Source organism: Triticum dicoccoides, chromosome 4A (genome assembly GCF_002162155.2).
Source record: "Triticum dicoccoides isolate Atlit2015 ecotype Zavitan chromosome 4A, WEW_v2.0, whole genome shotgun sequence".
NCBI classification, from domain to species: Eukaryota; Viridiplantae; Streptophyta; class Magnoliopsida; order Poales; family Poaceae; genus Triticum; species Triticum dicoccoides.
In genome coordinates, this window is record NC_041386.1 from 721,598,917 (window position 1) to 721,613,273 (window position 14,357).

Genomic DNA, 14,357 nt, shown 5'->3' on the forward strand with positions numbered 1-14,357 from the left:
AAGGGGAAGAACTTGTGCGCGCCAATAGAGGAAGTTGTCTGCCGAGAGCTTGATGGTGAGGAGGTGCGCAAAGTGGAACGGCGCAGGCGACAGAACATCAACCACCGCGGGCGGACGGATGGAAGCAGGCTGCACCGCGGCGGCCGCAGGAGAACGTGGAGGAGGAGCGGGAGTCATAACCCCGGCCATGAAGGAGCCGAGGGTGTTGTTGGTACTAGACGAACCGGCGGCAGGGCTCACCACCATGGCATTGCCGTGGCTAGAGAGCAGGGAGGCGAGGGTGGTGGAGAAGATTCCGCCAGCAGTGGAGGCGCCGGAGGAGCCAGCGGAAGACACTGTATCAATCTAGTCTGATACCATGTAATGTTTAGGGTTACGATGGGTTGAGGGACTCGCACAACTGAAGGGTGCGGCGTAGCTCTTTTATATATATGCAGAGGACAATACAGGTACAAGTCATATACAATATGTAAAGTCCTATTCGTATACAATACTAAGTCTAACACGGAGATGAGAGGAAATTTGCGGTTTCGTTGGAGATGCCCTGAGACATTTTCCTAAAGTCCCCACTGCCATTGCATTCAACCTCAGAACGGGATGTCAGCACCAGTTGGCGCCAGAGGTGCTGATCACGTGATGCAGACGGATAAACTAGTAAAGTGCACAGCTAACAAGGACAGGCAGCTTTAGATATGTCACACAAATGATAACACGGCAGCCAAGGAGAAAGAGTCCATGTGTGAAGAGCATGCATAATGTTTTTTTTATTCTGGAAACTGTCTCTAACGTTGTTGAGAACAAGTGATAGTCTGCCCGAAATCTGTCTACATCATGTAAATACCAATAGAATTGATGACATGGCTAGAACGCACAAAGAAGCCGACGATACTATTGCCCTCCGGCACCTCAGCGCTGAAAGGATATCCAGGCACACGCGTACGTCCTCCATAAGGCCCATAAGTTCTGACGTTGGTCACAAACTTTAGTGAACATACTTCTTCGTTCTGATAAACAGTTCCGGACACTTCTTTGAGAAACTCTGAAGGGCCCAGCACGATCTACACACAATATTGGCAAGTGATGCCATTGTTAGTTATGGTGATTCCTTCCGTGAACATATTCTGAGCCGTTAAAACATGTTGGCATATTTTGACAATCTAAATTAAACCATTGAACTAACAGTGAGCTTAGTTATAATCTCAATTGATGTCATAGATGTGAAATTAATCTGACCTGAATGAGTTCTTATTGCAAAGCACTTTCATATGATTAATTATAACCTTAGGCACATCAACAAAGATGTTGTAGTATAATCAATTTAATGTTTGTTTGGATTGTCATCATATGCCTTGCATTAAACAACGGATGGAGTAAAAGGCAAATTATTGGGAAAAAACTATATATAGCCTCACCGTTGGGTGACCCCTGCCTCCACCACCACCCCAAGGACCAGCCGTGATGATCTTCCCGGCTTGATTGATGTAAGAGAAGGAAAGCGTATCGATGCAGTCACCAGAGCGGATCGTCATACTTCGTAAACGCTGAGGTATGTCATCTATGTCGTGCATGGTACCTATATTAAGTCCACCCCACGATCCTACCTTCGTGGGAGTCCTAAGTTTTGTAAGCTGTATGAGCGAAGCTATATTAGCACTATTGTTTATGCTTATGTTGGTGTGAAAAATTTGGGATGTTGCTCAGAAAAAAAGATGAAGAAAACCATAGCAAAGTAAAAAAGTAGCTGATGACACACCTTCCCCCCTGATATCGACCCGCCAGGATTGATTACCAATGCACGAGATAACTGGGTCAAAGTCTCTGTCTCATCCAGCTTAATGATAATATCTCCTATACTGGGTCTATTGTATCAATCGGACTCTACACAACTCAAAGCTATTTGGATGCATGTCTTCACTTGTTCAGCGTAAGATTCCAGTGCATCACTTGATGTTTCTTATAGCCTATTTCTCCAGTTCGCATGTACCTAGAAGTTTGGACCATAAATGATGGCAATACATTAGGAAAACACAAAGTAATATATGCAGCAAAAAAGCTAAATTATTTCTACTCCATGATTTGAGGAAACAGTTCATCTTACATGGTCAATGAATTCTCGGGCAGACATATCAGCAATCTGAGAGTAACCCTTATGTCCTGTCATTATCTTTATGATTATTACACCCAGGCTAAATATGTCCAACTTATTTGAAACCAACTGGCGATCTATGTATTCTGGCGGCAAGTAACCACTGCAACACATGTCATATATGTTATTTGGTTCGATACGTCTACTACATACAGAATCCCAAGTTAACAGGAAAGTTCTGTTGACATCTGAAGAATTCAGCTTACAATGTTCCTACGGAGCTTGTCGTGATCTGTGTAAGTCCATCTCCATAGAGTTTTGACAATCCAAAGTCAGCAATTTTCGCTGTCATATTCTCATCCAGCAATATGTTGGCCGGTTTCAAATCCAAATGGTAAATAGGAGGCTGTAGCTCCTCGTGAAGGTATTTCAAACCATCACAAATGCCTTTAATTACCGCATAGCGTGTGTCCCAACTGTGTCCACTAAATTCATCTGCAGTAACAACGGAAACAGAGTGTTCTCAGTGTAATCTGAAGAAAAATTCATTGATATCATATTTAGTCCCTCCGTCTCATAATATAAAAGCGTTTCTTACACAAGTGTAGTGTCAAAAACGCTGCTATATTATGTCACGGAGAGAGTACAAATTAATAGAGCACCTTCCCACCTTGAAGAAAATTGTCTAGGCTTCCGTTTTGCATGTACTCAAAACAGAGCGCCCTGTTTGTCTTATCACAAAGAACCATCTTTCCATTGTAAGGTACATATTCTCGCTGAGTTTCGTGGCAATAGCCAACTAACTTCACAATATTGTGGTGCTGGAGACTTGCAAGATTAAGATACTCCTTCTCAAATTGTTGATCATCAAGTCCTGGCATGTGATGAAGCATCTTGACAGCAATAGTTTCCCCATCATCATGCACCCCCTGTTTAATATCTAACGCTGTTTCATCTTCTGTGTGCAGAAATATATGTAAAATGCATATTTGATCCTAACGGAAAAATGGTCCCGGTCATAAATATGTGGTGACCTGCATTGTACTGGTCCAGGTATAACTGTATACCATGAAATCTGTGTTGGAATCTTACCATGTAAACACTTCCATAAGCACCCGCACAAGTTTTCGGTCCACAGAGAAATCGTCCGTGACAGCTTTTAACAAATGGAACGACATAGGACTAGGCGCCACTGCACCATGCTCCATGTTATTTGCTTAACCTGGAAGAAGAGACAATCAATGGAGCTTCACAAATCATATCGAAAGTGAACCCATTTTCCTACCAATTGTAGATCAGTACTGTACGTAAGTACCTAGGCAAAGCAGAAGTAGAGCGTTCTCAGGGCTGGAGAGAGCAATACTAACCTTGAGGTGAAGGCCAGCCTGCAGAAAGAACTAGGATGTATGGTGCTGGTCGATGCCGCAGAGCAGTAGTCGTAGTTGGTTGATGCGGAACCAGCAGCTCGGTTGAGTTGCTGAGGTCCAGATCTGAGATCTAAAGCAAAGCTATACTATTATGTATTACTGTGTCAGCCTAACCTACGCCGGCACTGCCTTCGAAAACAACAAAAATAAACTTATGCGACCAAGCACACCCTTCCTTGAACAAAACAAACTATGCGAGCACGGGCACCAGCTGGACATGCACCTGCTTTCAAGGGGGTGCACTAAATAAAGCAGTAGGTAGTTCTCCCAAGGTGAATGCATCCCAAGCTATGGCCTAACGTTCCACCTTTTAGGCCTTAGTTTGCTCATTATTTATATTGTTATTGTACTCACTCGGGTCCTTTTTACTCCCTGTATTAGATTTCTGTTATTATTTAAGCTGCTAAGTTTGACCAAATTTATATTAGAAAATATTAACATCGATCATACCAAATAAGTATAATATGAAAATATATTCCAAGATGAATTTAACGATACTGATTTTTTCTTCAAAATTGTGAACTTTTTAAAAATCAGTGAACTATTTTTCAAAGTGGATTTACTTTTGTCTTAATCAATGAATTTTTTTGAATATTGATGAACTATTTTTCAATATTGAAGAATTTTGTTTCAAAATTGATGAACTCTTTTTCAAAAAGATGAACTTTTTCACTTTTTCATAAAAAATTTCAACATTGATGAACCTTTTAAGTTTGCGAAGTTTTCTTGAAAAATGATGAACTTTTTCTCAGAATCGATGAACTTTTTTTAAGTTTCTAAACTTTTCTTAAAAAATGATAAACAGGGGCGGTGCCAGCTATATGGCAAGGTTTGGCGGCCACCATACAAAATATTTGGCAAAAATACTATGTATATATACTATATATGTATTTGTTCTGTTTTCAGTTTGTGCTAGACCATCAAGGGAGAAGCGGCGTGGCTTCCACCGAGCTCGTTCAGCAGCCTGACTTGACGGGTCCTAGCTACCCCGTGGATTTTATCACGGATTCACACCAGTGCCACCTTATGACGCAACGGCTTCAGCTTAAAGTCAAGGCGGCTGTCGGCTCTGTGTTCCCACCTTTCCCCGGAGCAACTTTTCACTGCCGTCCGATTCCACAAGGCTATGCTGTTGTGATGGTGGACAAAATAACAGAGGGATTTGAGGAGCTCCAGCTTGAGCACCCTACAGGTGATGGGGAGACTCAACTGGGTCTTGCTATGAAGACTTTGTGTCTATGGCGGAAGGAGCACATGAAGCTTCTCAACTTCACGCCTCCTGTGAGTCAGCTGGGCACTCCGCCTCCTCCGCCTCCTCCTCCTCCTCCGGCGAGTGATCAGGGCACTCCGCCTCCTGCTCCGGCGCATGCGGGCGGCAGTACTCTGCCTCCTTCTCCGCCTTCTCCGGCGCGTCCGAGCAGCCCGCCTCCCCCTTCGCCGCCTCTTAAGCAACGGCGAAACACAGACAACGCCGCTCCGGTTGCTCTGGCGCGTCATAGCAGTCCGCCTCCGGCTTCTCCGCCTCTTAAGCAACGAAAGAAGATAGCCGCAGCCTCTCCGGCTGCCCCAGTGTCTAGCAGTACAGCCAGAGGTGGGAGGCAATACATATACGGTCCATCGTCTCTCAAAACTCTAGACAAGTTACCATACGATATTACCGTGGAGGAAAGCGAGCACATCGTTCAAACCCAAGTGAAGGACTTCTTTGAAGCGAAAAGAGCTGAGAAACATCCACCTCCGGATGAGAAGATAGATCCGGTGAAAGCGAAGCGCACTGTCAATGCCCTAAAGCAAGCACCACCGCGTTCGCCGGATAACAACCATCTCCGCTGTCTTAAAAAGACAGTGCAAGAAGCGCCAATCGGGAACTACTTCAACTGATAAAAGGTTAAAAGAATGAAGAAGTGGGAAGAAAATTCCCCAGCTCGGAGAACAGAAGAACCAATCATTCCCCCTGCTCAAGGTGTGTAGTGATATCGTCGCAAATCAGCCGCTACTGCCCGGTTTCACTATTGAAAATTACCTGCCCGATGATTTTAAGTTTGAAACAATGGAGGTGGAGGAATTCAAATACCATTACGGGAAGCCTCTCGTCAAAGATACTCTTTCTCTAACAACGATGATGCGAAGCTTCCATGACTGGTACATGAAATCTGCAGAGAGTCTGGAAAGGATGCTTTGGCGATGCTGATTTAAGAGGGCCACGACTTCATTGGCCAAGAATTGTTAACTATTGATTTTGACGAGTTTTTCCAGTTCTACAATCAAAAGGCCTTCGGCAAATAACTTGTGGCTTGCTACTGTCTGTAAGTGCTACTTTCTGTAATTAAGTCTCCATATATATAGCTCAACTCTTTCATTGCATATATATATATATATAATTATCCTCACTATATTATGCAGAGTGAAGATCGTTGAATGCAGAAAAGCACAAATCTATGACATTGGGTTCATTAACCCAAATGACATACATGAATACACGGTCAAAAAAAAAGCCAAAAAGATCGAGGACAACTTGCTCAGAACGTTGCTCAAAAATCAAACGAAAGATAAAATACTCTTTCCTTACAACTTCAGGTGAGTGTTACTGTCTTGTGCATATTCGGTTTCCCTTATTACTTGAGGTTATAGTCATGTAACTGATGAGTTGTGCATGCGTGCGCAGCTTCCACTTTATTCTCCTAGTGATTAAGCTTGAGAAGGGAGAAGTAACCGTCTTAGACTCGAGATGAAAAGATCCCGAGGACTATGCGAACATGACTCGAATGCTCCAGAAGTAAGTTCAATCCATCATTATCGCACCATATCGGCAACTTTGTTCATTTCCTGATATCAACTAATTATTTTCTTTGTCTGCCCGAGTTTGGAAAAAGTTCACCGCAATTTCTCCGCGACTGCCGACCGAGCTGACATTTAAACAACCGAAAGTAAGTAGTACTACCTAGTTCTGCGCATATCCTATTGATTGTAGCTAGTTTCATCAATAGAATTTAGCATGCTTGCTTATTAGTTTGATTGAACTCTATTTCTTGTAAAGTGCTTGTGGCAGGAACAAGGAAATAATTACTGTTGATACTACGTTTGCGAGTTCATCTACAACGAGACGGCAAAGAATAAGCAGGGCTACACTGAAAAACAATATCAAGTGCGTAAGCAAAAATATTCACAATTGTATTTTATTACCATCATTTGTGTTGAGTTTCATTCATACACATGCATTGACCCTCTTCTTCGATTTAGATCTGGTAGCTGCGGGATGAGCTCCTACCACATGATCGCATAAAAGCAATTCAAGAGGAATTGGCGGGATTCTTTCTTGACCACGTCATCAACAAAGCCGGAGAGTACCATGTCGCACTTGACTTCAGGCTTTAAGGATTGTAATAGATCTTATATTGTATATATGTAGCTAGTAGCGTCGGGTAGATATACGTAAACTTGTTGTTCGACCAATCTCTCGGAGAAGGAGAAGTCGATATTACTTTTCTCTGTATATGTTCATGATGATCTTCCGTACTTAATGGTTTCCTTCATTTGCTTACTAGCTAGCTAGATAGCGTGTAGAGTCCTCTCTATATGTATAGTACGTAGCGTCGACCAAGCACGGAGATAAGAGAGGACACTTCTCTCTATTAGCTAGCTAACACAATATATGAAACCCATAAATTAACCCTACAAAATCCGCAAAACCACCAAACCCACCCCCCCCTCTTTCATAAAAAAAAACAAAAACCCCAGCCCCTGAACTGCTGACGCGTGGAAGCCTTTTGGTCCCGGTTTGTGGCACCAACCGGGACAAAAGGTCGTCGTGCCTGGGCAAGCGGCAGCGGCCACGTGGAGCCCCATTTGTCCCGGTTCCTGGGAGAACCGGGACTAAAGGCATAGGGCTTTAGTACCGACCCTTCAGTCCCGATTCGGCAACCGGGACAAATGGGCCTCACGAACCGGGACGAATGGGGCTTTTTCTACTTGTGGGAAACTCAGGATGAGGTAACCTGTGCTAATACCTCTGCTATCCTTAAGAATGCTTGGTGGCAGTATCGGAATTACCTGAAGAAAACGTACTTCAATGGCAAATAAACTCATTAAATTCCCTTACGTTCTCCTGAGACACATTTATTGGACGATGCCTAGGAACGCCGTGTTCTGTACTGGTCTCGAACTAAGAATGTGGTAAGGTCTATGAGCTCATTTTTTATTTTTAGGTACTATATGTCTGCGTCTTACTATACTCTGTTCATGTAGAACAATTGCTTAAACCTGAAGAACAACTCTTCTCATTTAAGATTCCATTGCTACCATGCATACTGCTTTGCTCTTGTATCACTGTATTTACTCGTACAAACTTATTTTTAAATTGAAGGATCCAATCCAAACTCCAATGGCACAACAGGTATGTTTACGCATGTTTCTTTAACAGGTTTGCTCTTATAAATAGCTTTGTTGATTTCAATTTCAATTGTGTATACAATTGACTTCTCATATCATGCACATTACTAGCATCACAACAGAGCCAATAGTGTTGTTGTACATGTAGACCCATGGTACCCACCTGAAATCTTGTTGTGCCGTGTAGTTTCACACGCTTTGTATTCCTTCAGTGTTTCTTTGTCTTGAACTGATATGATTTGAACCATGTCTCTATTTTGCTTTGGCAAGACGATGCAGTGACCATAGGACATAGATATATGTTTGTTTGATGCTTTTATAGGTACTACTTCGCAATAAAAGACTTGGTAGTTTAATCCTGTCCACCTTACTAATGAACTGGTTCACCGAAATGAGTTTCATATACTAGTATATGCTAAACCTGTTATGTGTCTGCTTGTTTCTTCTTTTAGAATGCTGACAGAATATTGGGGAAGAATGCCTTATTAAGCAATGGTAAAGGAAGTAATGCAGATAAGGTTGAGGATAGTCAGACATCCTTGTTGGTCTCCAACAAAGCTAATAAAATAGCTAAGAAAAACTATCTTGAAGACAGTGAGACAACCCCAAATTCCTGTCTTGGTTTAGTGTTCGAGTTACTGGCCACTACCGCTGCCACAAGCTATTCAAACTCACTGTCTGAATATGTTTGGTTTCCCGAGTCTCAACTACAAGCTGAAAGACATCGATCAGCTGTGCTTCGACAAGAAGTCGAAGGACTGCGGAAGTCCCTGGAGCATTTAGTGCATACTTTCTGGTGCAACAACAAGCGTTGGAGGATTTTAGCGCCAAACAGGACAAAGCTAATAAGCTTGCTAAGCTTATTGCCAGCATGGTGGATACCCAGGATATCGTTTCTTGAGCTCTTCTGAAGTTGTTTCAGTTATAGACTTGTTTTGTTGTCGTGTTTATTTGCACTGCTGGCCAATTTAGACGGCGAGTGTATGTAATATGCTGCTTTGTTCCCTATATTTGCACTGGTGGCGAACTTTAATGCCCAGTAGATGTAATATGTGTAATAGCCGTAATAGCCTAGCATTAGTTGTTTGCTTATTTATTTCCTTATTGTCTTGTTTAGTTGTTTTCTTGTAGTCACTGCAGTTCTTTTTCTGTGTTTTTCTAGTGGCCACAATAACATATTTTTATAACTAGGCCATAATAACCATGGCAACACACAGACTGTTGTAACCATGGTCCTGCTACCTTTTGTAGTGACCATGGCCCTCTACGGGTCGTAGGATCATGGGCCTTCTACGGGCCGTAGGATCCATGGGCCTTCTACGGGCCATAGAATCAATGGGCCTTCTACAGGCCGTAGGATCCATGGGCCTTCTACGGGCCGTCTAATCTATGGGCCTTGTATGGGTCGTATAATCGTTTCTCCAAACATGGGTTGTACTATTCATGGACCAATAACGGTCCACAAAGTGGGTCGTAAACGGGCTAGAGTGGAAATCATACGTTTTATGGCCCGATCATAACATGCCGTTAATAGGCCGTATTTGATGACGCTATGAAAATAGCCCAACGGGTTAACGGGCCAAAAACAAGCCGACTGTAACCATGGGCTAAATTTGGCCCACAAGTGGAACATGCCAGTAACGGGCCATAGGTAATCAAATTCTGGAAATGAGCCCAAGAATAAATGGGCCCTTAGAAGGCCGAAAGTTAACACGGGCTGGAAACGACCGACGGAATAATGGGTTGTTAATGGGTATAAAGCGATACATTGTTCATAATGGGCCAGTTTCATCTCGGGCCTTTAATGGACCCAGAGTTACAAAGGGCCTCCTATGGGCTGAAAGAAGTCATGGGCCATACAGGGGCCAGAACTTACAATGAGATGGAATCATATTGGACGGCCCAGATGATGCTACTGGGCCAAATTCCGGTAGGCCGTAACGGGCCGGGAGTTAGGGGCTGTAAATTGGTTATATGCGAACATGTCGTTAACAGGCTTTCCGTGGGCCGACCCGCTGCCTTTTGACCAAGACAAATGGGCCCACCTTTTCACCGGAATGGGCCTCTATTTGGCCGTGCCACGTGTTGATGTATCATAGGCGCCTTCGGTCCAATGAGTGGATGACATCTGTCCCAACTGTGAGCCGACACATGGTTCCTCTGGCAAATGAGAATGTTACACGTGGAAAATCCCCATTGGTCATGGCTGTTAGCGGGTTATCGGATCCAAAACCGGACCCTATAGCTTAACGGTGACACATTACGGTGGATGCCACGTGTCAGTCACCCTTGACGAAAGCACTTCCATGGCGCTAAGAAGTAGATACTTCCTTGATGATAATTTTAGTAATGTCATGGAACACTTCTACGAAAACACATGTATGACTATCTTAATTTTGTCATAAAATTGTCATGGATGTACATGCATGATAGAAAACGTGACCTACTATGACAAACACGTATCATCACGGTAGTGTATTTTTTTGTAGTGTCTACCTTCGGGATTAGTTTTACACCTAAATAATTGTAATTTGGTCCAAGCGTTGAGCAAGAACATTATATCTGGATCTTGTTTAGTGCGAGACGGTTATTTATTTAAATCAGAGAATAATGGTTGTTCTATTTATATGAGCAATATCTTTTATGGTCATGCACCCTTGAAGAGTGGTCTATTTCTGTCGAATCTAGATTGTGGTGATACACATATTCATAATATTGATGCCAAAAGATGCAAAGTTGATAATGATAGTGCAATATATTTGTGGCACTGCCGTTTAGGTCATATCGATGTAAAGCGAATGAAGAAACTTCCTGCAGATGGACTTTTGGAATCACTTGATATGAATCATTTGATACTTGCGAACCATGCCTCATGGGTAACATGACTAAAACTCCTTTCTCCGGAACAATGGAACGAGCCAATGACTTATTGGAAATAATACATACCGATGTATGCGGTCCAATGAGTGTTCAGACTCGTGGTGGGTATCCTTATTTTCTGACCTTCACACATGATTTGAGCACACATGGGTATATCTACATAATGAAACATAAGTCTGAAACATTTGAAAAGTTCAAAGAATTTCAGAGTGAAGTGGAGAATCATCCTAACAAGAAAATAAAGTTTCTATGATCTGATCGCGGAGGTGAATATTTGAGTTATGAGTTTGGCCTTCAGTTAAAACAATGTGGAATAGTTTCACAACTCATGCCACCTGGAACACCACAGCGTAATGGTGTGTCCAAACATCGTAACCGTACTTTATTGGACATGGTGCGATCTATAATGTCTCTTACAAATTTACCACTATCGTTTTGGGGTTATGCATTAGAGACAGTTGTATTCACGTTAAACAGCGCACGGTCAAAATCCATTGAGACGACATCGTATGAACTGTGGTTTGGCAATAAACCTAAGCTGTCGTTTCTTAAAGTTTGAGGATGTGATGCTTATGTCAAAAGGCTTCAGCTTGATAAGCTCGAACCCAAATAGGAGAAGTGCGTCTTCGTAGGATACCCAAAGTAAACAATTGGGTACACCTCTATCACAGATCCGAAGGCAAGATATTTTTACCAAGAATGGAACATTTCTAGATAAGGAGTTTCTCTCGAAAGAAGTGTGTGCGAGGAAAGTAGAACTTGATGAGTTAAGTGTACCTTCTTTCAATTTGGAAAGTAACTCATCCAAAAAATCGTTCCCGTGATGCCTACACCAACTAGAGAGGAAGCTAATGATAATGATCATGAAACTTCAGATCCAGTTACTACTGAACCTCGTAGGTCAATCAGAGCACGATCCGCACCAGAGTGGTACGACAATCCTGTTATGGAAGTCATGTTACTTGACCATGACGAACCTACGAACTATGAAGAAGCTATGATGAGCCCAGATTCTGATAAATGGCTTCAGGCCATAAGATATGAGATAGGATCCATGTATGAGAACAGAGTGTGGACTTTGGTGGATTTGCCCGATGATCGGCGACCCATAGAGAATAAATGGATCTTCAAGAAGAAGACTGGCACAAATGGTAATGTTCTATCTATAAAGATTGACTTGTAGCAAAAGGTTTTTGACAAGTTCAAGGAGTTGACTACGATGAGACTTTCCCACCCGTAGCGATGCTTAAGTCTGTCCGAATCATGTTAGCAATTGCCGCATTTTATGATTATGAAATATGGCAAATGGATGTCAAAACTTCATGCCTTAATGGATTACTTAAAAAAGAGTTGTATATGATGCAACCAGAAGGTTTTGTTGATCCTAAAGTGCTAACAAAGTGTGAAAGCTCCAGCGATCCATCTATGGACTGGTGCAAGCATCTTGAAGTTGGAATATACGCTTTGATGTGGTGATTAAAGCATATGGTTTTATACAAACTTTTGGACAAGCATGTATTTTACAAGAAAGTGAGTGGGAGCTCTGTAGCATTTCTAATATTATATGTGAATGACATATTGTTGATTCGAAATGATATAGAATTTCTGGATAGCATAAAAGGATACTTGAATAAAAAATTCAATGAAAGACCTCGGAGAAGCTACTTATATATTGGGCCTCAAGATCTATAGAGATAAATCAAGACGCTTAATAGGACTTCCACAAAGCACATACCATGACAAAGTTTTGAAGAAATTCAAAATGGATCAGTCAAAGAAAGGGTTCTTGCATGTGTTACAAGGTGTGAAATTGAGTCAGACTAAAAGCCCGACCACTGCAGAAGATAGAGAGACAATGAAAGTTATTCCCTATGCCTCAGCCATAGGTTCTATCATGTATGCTATGCTGTGTACCAGAACTGATGTGTGCCTTGCTATAAGTTTAGCAGGGAGGAACCAAAGTAATCCAGGAGTGGATCACTGGATAGCGGTCAAGAACATTCTGAAGTACCTGAAAAGTACTAAGGATATGTTTCTCGTTTATGGAGGTGAAAGGAGCTCGCCGTAAATGGTTACGTTGATGCTAGCTTTGAAACTGATCTGGATTACTCTAAGTCACAAACTGGATACGTATTTATGTTGAATGGTGGAGCTGTCAGTTGGTGCAGTTCCAAGCAGAGCGTCGTGGCGGGATCTACGTGTGAAGCTGAGTACATAGCTACTTCGGAAGTAGCAAATGAAGGAGTCTAGATGAAGGAGTTCATATCTGATCTAGGTGTAATACCTAGTGCATCGGGTCCAATGAAAATCTTTTGTGACAATATTGGAGCAATTGCCTTGGCGAAGGAATCCAGATTTCACAAAAAGACCAAACATATCAAGAGACGCTTCAACTCCATCCATGACCTAGTCAAGGTGTGAGACATAGAGATTTGCAAAATACATACGGATCTGAAAATAGCAGACCCGTTGACTAAGCCTCTTCCACGAGCAAAACATGACCAGCACCAAGACTCCATGGGTGTTAGAATCATTCCAATGTAATCTAGATTATTGACTATAGTGCAAGTGGGAGACTAGAGGAAATATGCTCTAGAGGCAATAACGAAGTTTTTATTTTATTTTCCTTATATCATGATAAATTGTTATGATTCATGCTAGAATTGTATTAATCGGAAACTTGATACATGTGTGGATACGTTGACAAAACACCGTGTCCCTAGTATGCCTCTACTTGACTAGCTCGTTAATCAAAGATGGTTAAATTTTCTAGCCATGGACATGTGTTGTCATTTGATGAACAGGGTCACATCCGTTAGCTTAGCATAATGATCGTTCACTTTTATTACTACTGCTTTCTTCATGCCAAACACATATTCCACCGACTATGAGATTATGCAACTACCGGATACCGGAGGAATGGCTTGTGTGCTATCAAACTTCACAACGTAAATGGGTGATTATAAAGATGCTCTACAGGTATCTCCGAAGGTGTTTGTTGGGTTGGCATAGATCCAGATTAGGATTTGTCACTCCGAGTGTCGGAGAGGTATCTCTGGGACCTCTCGGTAAAGCACATCATAAGAAGCCTCGTAAGCAATGTGACTAATGAGTTAGTTACGGGATGATGCATTACGAAACGAGTAAAGAGACTTGTTGGTAACGAGATTGAACTAAGTATGAACATACCGACGATCGAATCTCGGGCAAGTAACATACCGATGACAAAGGGAATAATGTGTGTTGTCATAACGGTTTGACTGATAAAGATCCTTGTAGAATATGTGGGAGCCAATATGAGCATCCTGGTTCCGCTATTGGTTATTGATCGGATAGGTGTCTCGGTCATGTCTACATAGTTCTCGAACCCATAGGGTCCGCACACTTAACGTTCGATGACGATTTTGTAGTATATGAGTTATGTGATTGGGTGACTGAATGTTGTTCGGAGACCCGGATGAGATCACGGACATGACGAGGAGTCTCGAAATGGTTGAGAGGTAAAGATTGATATATTGTTGATAGTATTCGGACATCGGAAGTGTTCCGGTATGTATCGGGTACACATCAGAGTA

The 14,357-nt window shown here is 42.2% G+C and overlaps 1 pseudogene; it reads right to left on the reverse strand.

Annotated features, from left to right (window-relative positions):
* Window positions 1-1,774: 1,774 nt before the first annotated feature.
* On the reverse strand, window positions 1,775-3,181 carry LOC119284251 (annotated as a pseudogene).
* Window positions 3,182-14,357: the final 11,176 nt, after the last annotated feature.